Source organism: Cebus imitator, unplaced genomic scaffold (assembly GCF_001604975.1).
Source record: "Cebus imitator isolate Cc_AM_T3 unplaced genomic scaffold, Cebus_imitator-1.0 Scaffold18, whole genome shotgun sequence".
NCBI lineage: Eukaryota > Metazoa > Chordata > Mammalia > Primates > Cebidae > Cebus > Cebus imitator.
Window position 1 is genome coordinate 2,628,131 of NW_016107333.1, and position 16,039 is coordinate 2,644,169.

General features: G+C 41.9%; 1 long non-coding RNA gene across 1 annotated transcript; it reads left to right on the top strand.

Moving 5' to 3' along the window:
* Positions 1–10,024: 10,024 nt before the first annotated feature.
* Positions 10,025–12,350, top strand: LOC108291305. The gene is made up of 3 exons (XR_001819846.1): positions 10,025–10,188; positions 10,470–10,585; positions 11,309–12,350. It is a non-coding gene; the product is annotated as an uncharacterized LOC108291305 (long non-coding RNA).
* Positions 12,351–16,039: the final 3,689 nt, after the last annotated feature.

Here is a 16,039-nt window from a genome sequence, read left to right on the forward strand (position 1 = left end):
GTGATTCCTTAAGGATCTAGAACTAGAAATACCATTTGACCCAGCAATCCCATTACTAGGTATATACCCAAAGGATTATAAATCACTCTACTATAAAGACACATGCACACATATGTTTACTGCAGCACTGTTCACAATAGCAAAAACTTGGAACCAACCTAAATGCCCATCAATGAGAGGAAAATGTGGCACATATATACCATGGAATACTATGCAGCCATAAAAAAGGATGAGTTCATGTCCTTTGCAGGGACATGGATGAAGCTGAAAACCATAATTCTCAGCAAACTAACATAAGAACAGAAAACCAAACACCACATGTTCTCACTCATAGCTGGGAGCTGAACAATGAGAACACATGGACACAGGGAGGAGAACATCACACACTGGGGCCTGTTGAGGGGTGGGGGCTGGGGGGAGATTCAGAATTAGGAGAAATACCTAATGTAGATGACAGGTTGAGGGGTGCAGCAAACCACCATGGCATGTTACATACCTCCTATTGAGGTGTATACTTGTATAACCCACATGTTCTGCACAGGTACCCCAGAACTTAAAGTAAAATAAAAATAAATAAATAGTATTAATCATGAAATTGAGTACTGTCATTTTAAGGATTCTTTTTGATATCAACACATGGCAAAGAAGACAAGCAACAAAGTTTACCGAAGGAAGGAAGGGAGAGAGGGAGAAATGGAGGGAGGGAGGGATCAATACATCAAAATAAAATAGAATATACTATTTGAGAAGTAGAAACTGGGAATTATTCAGTGTTTATCATATAACTGGCAAAGTGCCAAAAACATTTACATATGTTATGTAATCCTTTAAAATAATCTGAGATAGGTATTGTGATTCCCATTTTAAAAATGAAAAAAAACTGAGACACAGAGAAGTTAAGTAACTTGCCTAAAGCCACGCAGTGGAAGAGCTGGGATTCAAACTCAGGTCTTTCTGACATAAGAAACTAAGCCCTGGGTCACAAAGTTATATCACTCAGTTCTTTAGAACAGCTAAAACTGCATCCAATCACTGTCTGCTATACCAATCTAAAAATCAGTGCCCAAAAGACTCAAATTTAACAGAAAAACAAAAGAGAAGCCAAGTGTCCTGAGACTGCTACATTCTACCAGCCACCAAACAGCTCTCTACAACAAAGAGCTATTCAACTCCAAAACTAATGATCAAATCTTTAGATGCTGATGCAGAGGAAAGAAGTAGTCATGAGGGCAGGTGGGTTTATGTTCTTGGCACCACTTGAGGCAAGTGAGTAAATCTTTCTAAATCTCCCTTTTTTAAATGGCTTACAGAGTCATGGTAAGAATGTGGGTAAACTGCCTAGTAAACCAGCCATGTTCCTGCATGTATTTCCAGTGCCAGGAGCAATGGTGAGTTCCTAGGATACAAAGACCAGCAGAGCAATCTCCTTTGCCTGGCAACTTCGCAGACCAGGAGGAGGAGGATACTATTGTGAAAGCACAGAGGATGGAGCAACCAACTGTATAATGAAAGAGAGGAGAGTGCCTTCAGGGAGGGTTCCACCTAAGAGGGCTCTTGAAGGGTGAATAGGAGTTTTTCAGGTGGCTAAAAGAGGAAGCAGCACTTTCAGGGAAAACTGTAGACATCAAAGTGTTTTATAAATAGTAAAATGTGATTGCATTTGCCTTCAAAACTGGGCAACACCATGTCATGAACAGACCAGTTTGGCCCATGCATCCAGGTTTAGAAACCCTTGTTGTCAGTCATTGTGACCTTTGGCCCCACTTTGAGATTTCCATAGTCCCACTACTGAAGTGATAGGATTTCTGACATGTTCCAGCTGTGTCACCAGGGAGGAAGGTTATGCTGGCTGGTTAAGCAGTAGACAGTCTCCATCAGTTAAGTGACAAAATCAGCTCAACCAAGTGACTGTCATAAAATTAACACACCAAGTAAATGACTGACTGCTTGACTTTTCAACCAAGCATGCTATGACACTCCACAGATTGCAGATCGATTTAGCCACCTCTGTGCCTGAAACCCTTAGAAGGCTTTTTCTGAAAAGTTTCTACATAAATTTCCTATAAATTTGTGCAAAAGCCAGGAAGAATCAAAGTGGCCCCTTGATGATCAGCTGCACATGTGCCTAATACCCCAACACAGAGCTTTGGTCAGGTCAGAGAAGAAGTCCAAGAGATCCAAAGCGTGGAGACTGAGCCCCTACCAGCTGGTACCTGGGGTCTAAAGTACCTGGAAGAAGTATCTGGCTGGCACCTGGAAAAAGAAAGTCCAGAAAAATATGGGAGAAAAAAATGGCAATATCTGTAGAATATAAAGGACCTGCATTCCACCAATGAACTCCTGGTGGTAGACTGTATTATTCTTCAAAATATTCACTGTCTTTTGCAGAGAAGAATTCTATGTCTTCCATCCCACTGAGGTTGGATTTGGCTATGTGACCTGTGCTGACCCTTCTTAGGAGAGGATTACATAGCCACTGAGATTTGGGGAGTGTTTGTTACCACAGTGGAACTTAGGCTGAGCTGATATATCCATCCCAGCAGCCTGGAATTAATTTTTACAAAGAATGACTGTCAGCATTTTTAAAACACAGGGATGCCACCAACTAGTAAAGAGGCAAGGTCCAAAGAATTTCCAGGAAATGTTCATCAATTTCTCTACACTCAGAGCAGTGGTCCTCAATCAAGGTCTATTCCCTCCCCCTGCCCCCCACCGGAACATAGGACAACATCTAGGGATATTTTCAGTGGTCATGACCAGGCAGCTGTTGCTGGAATCTAGTGGGTAAAGACCAGGGATGCCACTAAACATCCTACAATGCACAGGACAGCTCTCTACAACAAAGAGTTATCCAGCTCCAAATGTCAATAGTGCTGAGGCTGAGAATCTCTGCCTCAGAGAGAAATCAGGAAGGAGGTAGAAAGAAGTAGGCAATATATCATGTTTACCAGCAAGAGCATGTAACATCTACATACCATTATTGAATTTACAAAGTGTTTGCTCATACATTCTTTCACTTCACCTTTATGGTACTTGTGAAGGATTCATATTTTTATCCTCTCTCAACAATGAGGTGACAGAAACCCAAGCAAAAATCCTACCTAAGGGCATATTTTTAAGTGGAGGGTCAGAATTCCAGCCCTGTCATGCTACCCTACTTCCCTACCATGTTTCATTAAACCAGAGCTGTTTACAATGTCATTTTCTCCAGGATATAAATCAATACTCCATCACTCATGCAGGGGCAGTGTCTCAAAGACAGATTTGGTTAATTTCTAAATCTTTCTAATCCACTTGAACATGGGGTTGAGCAAAACAGACACACTGCTTGGTTCATTTGTTTTGATAAGGATAGCTCTGTTTTAATTATTTATGATAATAACCAGTGCAAACTAGTCAATTACCCTGGTATATCTTGTCAAAGTAACAATGCCTTGGAGAAGTCTCTGAACCACTGACCTCTTAAATCTTCGCTGAGAAGTGGAACAAAACCATGGCAGGGATTCTTGGTGAAAAATCATCTATTGCCCAACCAATTAGCCAAGGCACGATGCTGAATGCTTGCCACTGGAGCATTCCAGTGATTCATGAGTTTTCTTGTTGCATGGAGCTAATCAACAAAGGCTGGCAAAGAGAAAGGCATGTCGACAGTGGGAAAACTGTCATCCAAAAATACCAGTGCAAGTCACACAATCAAAAACATGTTGTGTAGTTCCTATTGAGGTCCCGAAGCTCATTTGTAGAGAGAACAAAACTAGAGACCATTCACATTAGTCATCTGTGTCCCACCAATTGCCAGGGCTCAGGCAAACCTTCCAAATCTATCCAAAGACTTCTCACTACTAATCCTGACAGATAACTATAGCCTAAAGGCCAGTAAGAGATGTGTGGGACAATAATGATAGACATTAATCAATATGTATTCTTATATTGGCATATGGCTAAATATAATTCTTCATCAATATAATTATTCTATTTTACAGTGATTGTTGTGATTATTACTGCACTTGGAAGCTGCTTTTATGGCAATGTATTAATTGGCAGAAATAAAAGAACTGAGTGAGAAGTACATGAAATATATGTGACCCCAGGAATAGACATGAATGTACACTTTGTAAGCTCCCTATTTATGACCTTGATTTCTGACAATAATTTTGACACAAAGTAATAAAAAGGGACAAAGTAGAGTAGACAGAGCCCATTGGATGTGGAAGACTGATAAGACGTTGGGATCTTCCATCAATTTCTTGTAACAGTGCTTAGGCAGCCTCCTGCAGATATGAATCCACTAATTTGCATAGTAGATGAAGAGCCTGCTCTGTAGCAGATGCTCTTGACATCCTGCCTAATATCCCCTTGGCCCACCTGGGTTACCTGCAGTGGCAGATGGAAACCTTTCCAGGGCACTGGCACTTCCCACCTCTAATGCCTCTTTCTACATCTTTCTTCTCTGCCTAACGGCTTTATCTAACACTCCTTGAGTGTGCTGACCTCCTTCAAGCACAAATGTCCCCAAATGTAACCTCCAAACAATGGGGTAGAAGAATCAGTGGATAGATGTCCCAGCCTCCCCTCTCCAGAGGGAAGACTTTACGGTGTATACTACACACTATCTCAGTGGATCCCCAGCAGAATTGACCCCAAGTGGCCCACAGCTATAATCGTACACTCACCAGCATGCCACTTGTTTGGCTTGTTTGCTTTTCTTCCTCCCCTGTCCTTCTTTCCCTGTAGTAAAGACTCCCATTTTCTGGGATCATCCTCCAGATAAACAAATGAGCTTGCATCCAAGTCCTCCTCTCTGAAGGATGTGAACCACCCTCTCATAAAAAACAGAACTCTAATCCTCCTTGAAGTTCAAGGATATTTTTTAAAATTTATGACACACTAGGGTGAATGGGAATAAAGCTAGGTGGCAGGGAGGAATCATGAGCTGGAGAACAAATGCTGAGAGGGAAGAGACACTAAATAAAATAAAGAGGCCAACACAGCCCTGAATGCCTAAGGAATGAAGGGATTCTGGCTCCATGCAGATGGATAAGGCTAATTCCAGCCTTCCATTTGACCTAGACTTCCACTTCCAGCTCAACTGGTTGGGGAATAGATGATTTTCCACCAAAGATCCCCATCATGGTTTTGTTCTACTTCTCAGCAAAGATTTAAGAGGCAATGATTTAGAGACTTCTCCAAGGCAAGTGGAGGCAGCAGCAGCTGCCCAGTGTTTACTTCTTTTTAGTTTCCTCTGAGAAAACTGCCTCTCTTCACTGTGCATATATTTGATGGGAGAATTATTAGAGGTGACCACTTCAACTTTGGGAAGCCAAAGAGAAACGATCCTCCTCCTTTTAGCCCAGTACAGTCAGGAGTAGGGGCAGGCTTGTGGAGGAAGGTAAGAAGGCTTACACCCTCCCTGGTGACTTATAATATAGGGAGAACAAGCAAGAGGCAGAAAGAAATGGCTAGAGTCCATTCATTACTGCAGAGCACAGGGACCCCAACCAGTCCCTTCTTGCCATATGACGATAGCTGGGCTTTGCAATTCATATATCTACAGAGCTCTTAGCTAGCCTAGTCCATGATGCTAACAATTCTGAGATCCCAAACATCCTGCCAACAGATTTCCTTTCACCTAAATAGTTTATTTTTGTTGCTTATAACCTGGAATCTTAATTGTTATTTGTGTATTTGCAATATGAGCATTTGGGGTGGGAAGGTGTGTGTGTGTGTGTGTGTGTGTGTGTGTGAGAGAGAGAGAGAGAGAGAGAGAGAGAGAGACAGACAGAGACAGAGACAGAGAGATTAGGGATTAAGAAGCAGAAAGAGAGGAGGGGAGGTAGAAAGTAGGAAGGGAGGGTGACCACTGAAAAAGTTCTAAAATCTAAGAACTGGAAAATATTTTTGGAACCTGGACAATTTTGCAATGAGACATTCATTGAATAAGCATAAACAAAAAGGAGAAAATGTTCTTTGTCCTTGTCACTTATTGGAACCATTATTTCTTAGATAGTTGAAGGAGATGCACCTTGAAACCACTAAGAACACACAGCTCCAACACAGCCATCAAATTACAAAGTCCCAGTGCAGCGTGCCACAGCATCCAGCATCACATAACACAGGAAAGCCCTTTTACTCACTCCACAAGAGGGATGACAGCATCAGAGCTGGGTGCAAGAATCCAGTGTTAGGGTCCACACCTAGAACAGCTACCCTTGGGGGTTGCATGGCTGGTAGCACTCTCAGGGAGATAAGACAAGATGCCCTAAAGTCAGGATGTGGCTTAGTCATCCCAGGTTTATCTGGAAAAGGAGAGAATGGCAATAGGACTGATTTATGAACACATGGAAACTTCTCTAGAAATCCTCCAAGCCATTTGGAAAGCAGAAGCATGGAAGAGACTGAACTTTCTACAATCAAGTAGGTGGAATTCGGAGCTTCCCAGCTCTTTACTGCCACTGCATCCAAAGGACTAACTAAGAGTATTCTAGGTCAATGTCAAAGGCAGAGTTCTTGGGTAAATTGCCTGGACACCTTGAACTTCAGTTTCCTATTCTATAAATTATATCACCACCTATCTCATTAGGCTGTTGTGGAGCTTCAAGAAGATGACACATATGTATTTAATAATACATATTATTGTTAATATATAGTTGCATATTATATGTTAGAGCCTCATCTCAAATATGCAGTGAACTAAATCTTAGATTAATGATTTACATGAAAGGAGGAAATACAAGTTGAGAAGGACGAGGCTGAGAATGTGATGCATGCCACCCCACGATCACCAGGTCGAGATAGATGACTTTATGAGCTGGACAGCAAACCATCTTTCATGACTACTCCATTTTCCTCCTTCCCAAAGCTGCATTCTCATTCAAAGAGGATTCCCTCTCCCAATAAAGGAGGCCTGTTCTGCTATGAGGTTAGATAAGGAGTTCTGTGCCAAACCTACCAAAAAATCTCAGCTCAGTCCCTACAAGAAAACTAATATCAATATTGATCTGATCACATAATCCACTAAGAATAAATGCAAAGAAATAAATCTCAAAAAATACTGAGAGACCTAACTGTAAAAATTAAAAATCAGACAACATATTGAGAAAAAAAATTCCAACATATATCAAGAGAGTTAATATCCTTAAGGTTACAGGTTACATTACTCTTAAGAGCAGTAAGAAAACAAATGCTGAGTTAGAGAAGCATGATCCATGGCCAGACAAAGTTCACATAAGAGGAATGACAGCCAGGAGCAGTGGCATGTGCCTATAATCCCAGCTACTTGGGAAGCTGAGGTGGGAGGATCACTTGAGCCCAGGAGTTGAAGGCTGCAGTATGCTATGATTATACCTAGGAATAGCCACTGCACTCCAGCTTAGATAACATAGCTAGACCCTGTCTCAAAGAAGGAGGAGAAGTACTATAAATGACAAAGATTTAAAGTGTTCATTCTACTAATAATCAAATAAATGCTAATTAAGACAGCACTGTGATTTTATTTGTAATCTGTTAAATTTGCAAAGATTAAAAGAAAACTCAGTGTTGGTGACAGTTGAGCAAGCTAGGCACTCATCTATTGCAGGTGGGAGTATAAATTAGTACAAATTCCTAAAAGGTAATTTGGCAATCTGTATCAAGGATACTGAAAATTATTCATACCTACTTAAGAATTTCATCCTAAGGAAATAATTAGAAATGTGAACAAGTATTTATTTACAAATGTGTTCATCATAATATGACTTATGGTGGCAAACAAATGGATCAACCTGACTAGGAAACAACAAAGAAATTAGTAAACAGCATATGGCTCACCCATATTGTGGGATATTATGAAGCCAATAAACAACATACTTTGGGATACATTAAATAACAGGTTACAGAACAATATATCATATGATCCTACTCTGTAAAAAAATGAAATTATATTTACACATACTGTATACGTATAGAAAAAGGACTGATGTTTTCTACTCTAAAATGTTTGTTGTGGTTACCCTTAAGAAGTGGGATTATAAAATTAATAGGACTTACACCTGGTTGATGTTAGCAGCAAGAAATAAGGAGAACTAATACACGGACCCAGTCAGATGGAAACTCAGAACCTTCAAAATGTAGGATTTTTTCTTAATAAGACCCTAACCTCATGAGACTGTAACATCTGAGTTATAAAAATTGAACAATGGATAAAAGGAATGAAAATAAATATGAGGGACATTTTTAATTAATACAGAAAATACTGCACAGCTATATACCAGTGGTCTTGATTTAAAAAAAAAAAAAAAACTGTACGTAATTTCCTAGAAAAATCACAATGTTATAATGACAAAAATTAATTTAATAAATATTAGGAAATCTGAATACACTGATTCTGATGGAAGCTCTGGCCTATACAATAAAGTAAGAAGTGTTTAACTATTGAAAACAAAGAATCAAAATAGGTATCATTTGCAAATATTATTGTAAAATTAGAAAAAATACAAGAATTTGAAAAATTGAGAGAATTTATATTTCATTAGATGACAAGATATAAAATACATGTAAATAAACCTATAGTTTTCCCAGATTTTCATTGACTTTTATAAATGAAAACTATTCAATTCATAGTAGCAAAGTCATTGAAAATCACTCAATTACTCGGTGCTCAACGTGTCTTCTGAATGAATCATTTCTAGTTATGAGCAGTCACCTTCAGTATCGGGGTGACATTTTGTTTTTCCAAATTCTAAGCCCCATATTTTAAGAAGTTTAGAGGTAACATTATCATCTGAAACACATTGAAGAAAACCCAGGTTTTATCCTTATTTCCTATTTGATTAAACTCAAGCTTCTCCTGGACACTTACACCCTCCCAAGACTAAACAAGGAAGAAGTTGAATTCCTGAATAGATCAATAACAAGGTGTTTTGAAATCCCCTATTAACAAAACTTGAACACTTGGAAATCAGCCATTGCTTTCCTTATATCTATGTATATATCTGGGTGGTGGTTCTCCAGGACATAAAAACTGGTCGCCAAGGCCCTACCATCTTTGAAAATTCAACAAGCTATTGCAGTGTTAAAGCAGTAACAACACTGTCACAACTCACTCTTCTACCTGTGGCTAGCAATTGTCTTTTGGAATTTTTTGTGAGGTACTTTCTGAATTCAAAGACATTAAAACATGTGAGACAGGGAAGCATGCATCTTAGATTTAAGGAAAAGGGTTATCCTAAAAATTTAACAAACATGATCATCTTATGTAAGATCCCATGAAAAGAAAGGGCAATCAAATCTGATTGCACCTACCAAACCAGTAACGTGGATATTTTGTGATAAAGATGATGGTGATAATATTAATGACGTTGGTAATAGTGCAGAAAATGAATGGGGAGGAGTAGAGGTGAGTAAAGAAATGGTCGTGGATGAGTAGCATGGGGGTGGTTGTCGGGATAAGATTGGGAACAGACATAAGTGACAGTGACCATTGGGATGGGCATGGGAATGAGAAATAATAGGAACAGGAATGGATGACAGTGGGCATTAGGATGTGTGTGGGAATGGGAGTGAAGATAAGAATAGGAATGGAAATGGGTGACAGTGGGCATTGGTGTGGGCATAGGAATGGGAATCGGGATAAGTAGGAAAGGGAATAAATGACAGTGGACATCAAGATGAGTGTGTGTATGGGAGTGGGGATGATGATAAGAATGGGAATGGATGACAGTGGCATTGGGATGGGCGTGGAGATGGGAGTGGGGATAAGAATAAGAATGGGAATGAGTGACAGTGGGCATTAGGATGGGAATGAGGATGGGAGTGGGGATAAGAATAGGAATGGGAATGGATGACGGCAGGCATTAGGATGGGTGTTGGGAGGGGAGCAGGGATAAGGATAGGAATGGGAATGGGTGACAGTGGGCATTGGGTTGGGAGTGGGGATGATGAAGAGGAAGGGAAGGCTGAGCACACATCATTACTATTAGGGTAAAGTATTCGTGGAAGCCTGAAAGGAAGGAAAATCTCTCCAGATTCCACTATTCTCCCACTTAAGGTATCATGGGTATGTCTAAAGGAAGTGTTAAGCTTCTGGCGTTTCTCCCTAATCCTCAAAGCAACGTTCTCAAATCAGACTCCTCTCATCGCAAATGACTCAAGAATGTTTGCTATTTGATCTTTCTGAGAGAACTTCTGATCCAATTTCAATCTGGTAAATAGGTTAGTCTTGTGACTTGCTGTGTCCATGGCCTGTTACATCCAACAGTGGTGAACATATAAGTGAGTGAACATCGTATTAGGTTACTTTCATAGACATTAAGTAGAAAGAAAGCTGAAAATCCTTGTGTAGACTTCAAATGCAGGTTAAGGGAGGAAGGACATGGAGAAACCTTCATTTGACACATGTATTACAGCCCTGTCCTCTGCATTTTGCACACATGTTCTCATTTAATTCATCCAACAACCTCATATGATAACATACAAATACTCCCACTTTCCAGATAAGGAAAATGAGACTCATAGCCTCTCTTACTCAGCTTTATACCCATGGAGGCAGGAACCAAGACAGTTCTGCACAGCAGTCTATCCCCAGAGTCTGACCCCTGGCTGGCACATAGTAGGTACTCAGTGACTCCCCATTAAACTAGAGATTGCAAGCTAAGGACGCCAACCATCAAGTGGCAGAGTCAGGACTCCCACCCAAGTGTGGCTCTTTCCTGTGCTCTTTCCTGTGCTGAGGATATTAGATTTCCTTGGGTTCTTAAAGGAAATTCTTATGAAACCAAAACATTCCCCGTGTTCCCTGTCCCCTCTGGAAGCATCCTGGGATGTTTTGATGGGAAAGGCAAATGGGAAAAAATGAAATTGAAGAGCAGGAGCCACTCCAGACATGACGGAGGTCCCCACAAATATTCCCCGAGGGCCTCATTACACATTTGAGCAAACATTACCTTCACTCACAGCTAAATTTCCTGTTTGCTTGGCTGATCAATTCCTCATCAAATTTTAATGCGGGGTTCAAACCGTCTGTGGTGTTTTAATTAGGCCTAAGATTGCAAAGTGTCTGAGGCAGGGCTGAGCCTCATCCAAATCCCGCTTCCCATTGCGGTGTTGCCAGGAGGGGTGGGGGGCTGAGCAGAGCTGGGCTGGGCCAGAGCCAGACACTCAGCAGACCCTGTTCCTAGGTGCATTGTGCTCTCTAGTGGTGGCGGTCTGCAGAGAAATGGGCTGTGCAGCCCCAGGGGCTTGGAGCCCTCTCCTTATTCCTTCCAACCCCTGAGAGTTTATAAGCTGACTTGCCTGCTTTCCTGTTCCTCTCTCTTCCTTTCCTACAAAACAGAGCATCGTACTAGCTTTTTGGAACTGACAAACACTAATCAACACAACTAGAGTGCCTGGTGCTATGCTAGGAGGTGATAGAAGAATAAGACAAAAGACCTGCCTTCAAGTAGCTCATAATGGAGAAGACAGCTGTGCATACAATGTGACATGATGGATGGTGTGGTTGGGACATATATGTGGCACTGGTGATGGGTGCCAGGAGTACAGGCCCAGTGCTCAGGTCATCAGAGGGCCTGGTGGGCCTCCAGAACATCAGAAACCAAAGTGATTTTTTTCAGAGCCAAAGGGTGAACCAGGTAGGACATAAGGATATTGACAGACATTGATAAAAATAGATCAATGGATAGGCCTTGACATCCAACAACCTTCCCCCCTTCACACCCACTTCTCCATGTTAACCCTTCCTCAGCTCAGGTCTTCAGGAAGGCCAACCCAAAGCTTTGCTCCTGCCCCTGACAAAATAGATCAGGAAAGCTTTGGTGGTCCAAAGCTAACCACCTAGAAACTGTGCCCCTTGGGTGGCCTCCCTCCTTGTCCAGACAGGGCCACTTATAGCTATAGTTCATTTGCACTTTAGGATAGCCAGTGTCTATTACCATATTCAAGGCTCTGAGAAGTCCTGCAGAAAAGGAAGCTGGATCCTTTTGCTTAATCCTGTGTCCTCCAGGCTCATTTGTACACAGAATACTAATTAGGATCTTCCTCTATTTCTAATGCTTTCTGAATCTGTGCCCTCCACAAGAAGACCTATGCCTGGTCAGGGCTAGCCATATTTTCCAAAGGGCTGCATGAGGTGAGTCACAAAGCGCCCAACATGATTACCAGTAGTATGTCTAAGTGATTTTTAATTTAATGTCCAGGTACTGTCAGTCCTAAGAGCAAAATGCAACTTGATAAAAGACAGCTCTGATGGGGACCACACAGGAAAGGCTGCTCAAGTTCAACAGAATAGTGAGAATAAACAAAGACCTATTTGAAGGTTCAAGGATTGATGATCTTATTAGATTTGGGGAGGAAAATGGTGAAATTCATGTTTGATTGAAATTACCGATGTTTGTAAGGCATTTACTGATAGTAGAATGTAATTAGCTGAATTCAGTGGTTTCCAAACTTGGCTGAGCTTCAAAATCACCTGGGGCATTTTTTAATTGTGTCGATTCCTAGGCTTTATCCCTCAATACTCTGATTCCATAGAATTGAGGTATTGCTGATGCTGCCAGTTGCAAGAACATATTTGAAAATCATTGCTACAGTTCACTATTTCTCTCAACTGTGTTCTGTGAAACACCAGCTCCACAGGAGGCTAACACATCTTACCCAAAACAGTTCCATGTTAATAGTGTTGAGCTCACAGTGTGAGCCAGACAGTTTGCTAAGATGGGGATAGAGATGAGAGAGAAAAATGGGAGGGGGGGTGGAGGGGGGAAAAAAGAGAGGGAGAGAGGGAGACACACCTCACACGATCCTCATACTCATTCCCAGTAAGATTATCTTCCACTTTCTGGACAAGGAAACTGAAGTATAGAGATTGATCACTTGCCCATGGTCACACAGTAAGTAGTAGTACTATCCCTTGGGAGGCCAATGATCATGTCCCACTGCTGGCTGATTGGATGGTGGTGCCATTCACCGAGATGAAAATAGGAAATGAAGCTGCTATGGGAATAAAGGGAAGAAGTTGGTGTGTTTGGTTTTAGACACTGAGTTTGAGGTGACTACGAGATATCCTAGTAGAAATGTCTACCAGTAATTAAATACACGGGCTAAAGACCATGGAAGAGATGTGGACTGAAGTTAAAGGGCTGAGAGCTGAGAGCTGGGGACATATAGGTCATTGAGACCATCTCAGGCCTCTACTTCCTCTTTCTAAAATGGAAGTTAACAGTTATCATTGATATGTCTTATATAGGTTCCTAAGTTTAATATAGAATTACCACATGATCCAACAATTCCACTGCTAGTTATATACCCCAAAGAACTGAAAACAGGTGTCCAAACAAAAATTTCTACACAAATGTTCACAACAGTACTATTCAAAATAGCCAAAAGGTAAAAACAACACAAATGTTCAAAAACTGGTGAATGAGTAAACAAAATATGGTCTATTCATACAATGAAATACTATTCAACCATAAAAAGGAATGAAGTACTGATGCATGCTACAACATGTATCAATGGATGATAAACACTGATGAACCTCTGAAACATTATGCTAAGTGAGTGCTAGGCACAGTGGCACACACTTGTAATCCAAGGGCTTTGGGAGGCCAAGAGGGGATACTCACTTGAAGCAAGGAGTTCAAGACCAGCCTGGGCAACACAATTACACCCTTCTCTACAAAATGTTTTTTAATTAACCAGGTATGGTGGTGCACACCTGTAGTTCCAGCTACTTGGGAGGCTGAGGTGGGAGGCTCTTTTGAGCCCAGAAGTTTCAGGCAGCAGGCAGTGAGCCGGATCACACCACTGTACTACAGACTGGGCAACAGAGAGAGAAGTAGCAAAATTAGATGTCACCCTTGACATATAGTTTTCTTCTGATGTAGAAAAAGAAACTACATTATTTCTGGTTCATATAAAAAACCATATGTGTGCATGAAATGTGGGAAGAGGAATGAATAGATTCATACAGCCTTCAATCAATAAATTTGCCCTCTCAGAGCTTACATTCCAGTGGACAGCCCACTTAAACACCTGCCACCCAATCAATTCCTCTTCATGTCTTCCCTCCTCATAAATAGCTCCAATAAAGACTAGGTTGCTCAAGCCAGAAACATGAGCAGCATCATCGTCTACCTCCTCCCTCTCACCTCCATCCCCAGTCCATCAGCAAGTTCTGTCAATTTCATCTCAAAAATCTATTTCAAATCTATCCACCTCTTGCCTTCTCTGTCACTGCCACTCTCCATCAAGTTACTTTCATCTCTTGCCTGGAGTTCAGCAGCCCCCTCAGGGGTCTCCTTGCTTCACTCTTGTGTCCCACCATCCATTCTCTACACACAGTAGCCAGAATAGCCTATATTTTCCGAGAAAAGAAAGAAATCCTGATTGTGTTACTGCCTCTGTTTAGAAACAGTCAATGACTTCTTTTGGCACTTAGAATCCCAAATCCCAAATCCCAAATCTGGCTTCCTTTTTCTTTCTAATATATAGGCATGAGCCCTTCGAGGACCCAACCTAAGAAAAAACTTGCTGCAAAGAGGTAATGTTACCTACTTTCTGCTTCTTATTCTAGCTGGATCCATAAGCCAGAGAACAGAGTTTGCATACTTTCAGTGGTCACATGCATAAATTCAATGCCACGCAAGTTCTGGGTGCGTGTATTTACCTGCTCGGGCCACCATAACAAAGTACCTCAGACTGGGGAGCTTAAGCAACAGGAATGTATTTCCTGATAATTCTGGAGGCTTGCAGTTTGAGATTAAGGTGTCAGCAGGGTTAGTTTCTTCTGAGGCCTCTCCCCTTGGTCTGTAGATGGCTGCCTTCTCCTGATGCCTTCCACCCCTCTGTATTTATCTGTGTCCAAATTTCCTCTTCTTAAAAGAACACCGGGCCAGGCATGGTGGCTCACGCCTGTAATCCCAGCACTTTGGGAGGCCAAGGCGGTGGACCATGAGGTCAGGAGTTCGAGACCAGCCTGGCCAACATGGTAAAACCCCGTGACTACTAAAAATACAAAAACAAAGCTGGGCATGGTGGCAGGCACCTGTAATCCCAGCTACTCGGGAGGCTGAGGCAGGAGAATTGTTTGAACCCAGGACACAGATGTTGCAGTGAGCCGAGATCACACCAATGCACTCCAGCCTAGGCACCAGGGCAAGACTCAACAACAACAACAACAACAACAAAAACCCCACTGGTAAGATTAGATCAGGGCCCACCCTAAGACCTCACTGCAACTGAATCACCTCTTTAATGGCCCTATCTCCAAATACAGTCACGTCCCAAGGTACTGAGAATTAGAGCTTCAAAGCATGAATTTCGGGGACCACAGTTTAGCCCATAAGTCTGCAGTACAATCATATTGGTTACTTAAGCAATTAATTCAACCTTTCTGAGGTTAGGCTATCCTAGCAGAGAGACACTACCTGCTTCTTTGAGTGGTAAGGATCAGAGATGATGTGTATAAAGCACCCAGCTGGTGGCCCAGCACAGAGTTAGCACTTGATTCTCTGGAACTTTTATCCGAGATCACTGCACGTGGTAGTTTCCTTGTGGCAAGGCACTTGGATAAGCCAGAAACAGCCCACAGGGCCAGCTTCAAAGGGTTAAGGCAGCAAACACACTTATCGACTGGAGCTTCTTGGCGGGCCCAGGGAAGCGTGACTGATTGGAAGCCTGTTTGGAGGAGGAGCCCGCTTTGTGGGCCCGAAATAAATAAGAGCCTGTCAATAGCTCAGATCCTGGAGCATCGACAAAGTCTGCAGTCTCAATAGGCAATTAACACTTTACAGGGGCCATTACCCAGCGGCCTCCCCTCGTTTTACTGCACATTTTCTGCCATCAGCTCTGGTATGGAAGCTTCTAAATAAAAACATAAAAATGAGCTAGAACAGACCAGCGCTTTGCCTGGCTGGAGTTACGGTGCCAACATGCAGCAAAGAGATATTTCCTCTCTCCTTCCTAACTGGGCTCTAGCTCCCCTGCATCCCCAGTCCTGTATAAACGTGCATGCATGCACACACACACACAGACATGAGCACAGGTACATGCAGGCCATTTTCTGAGT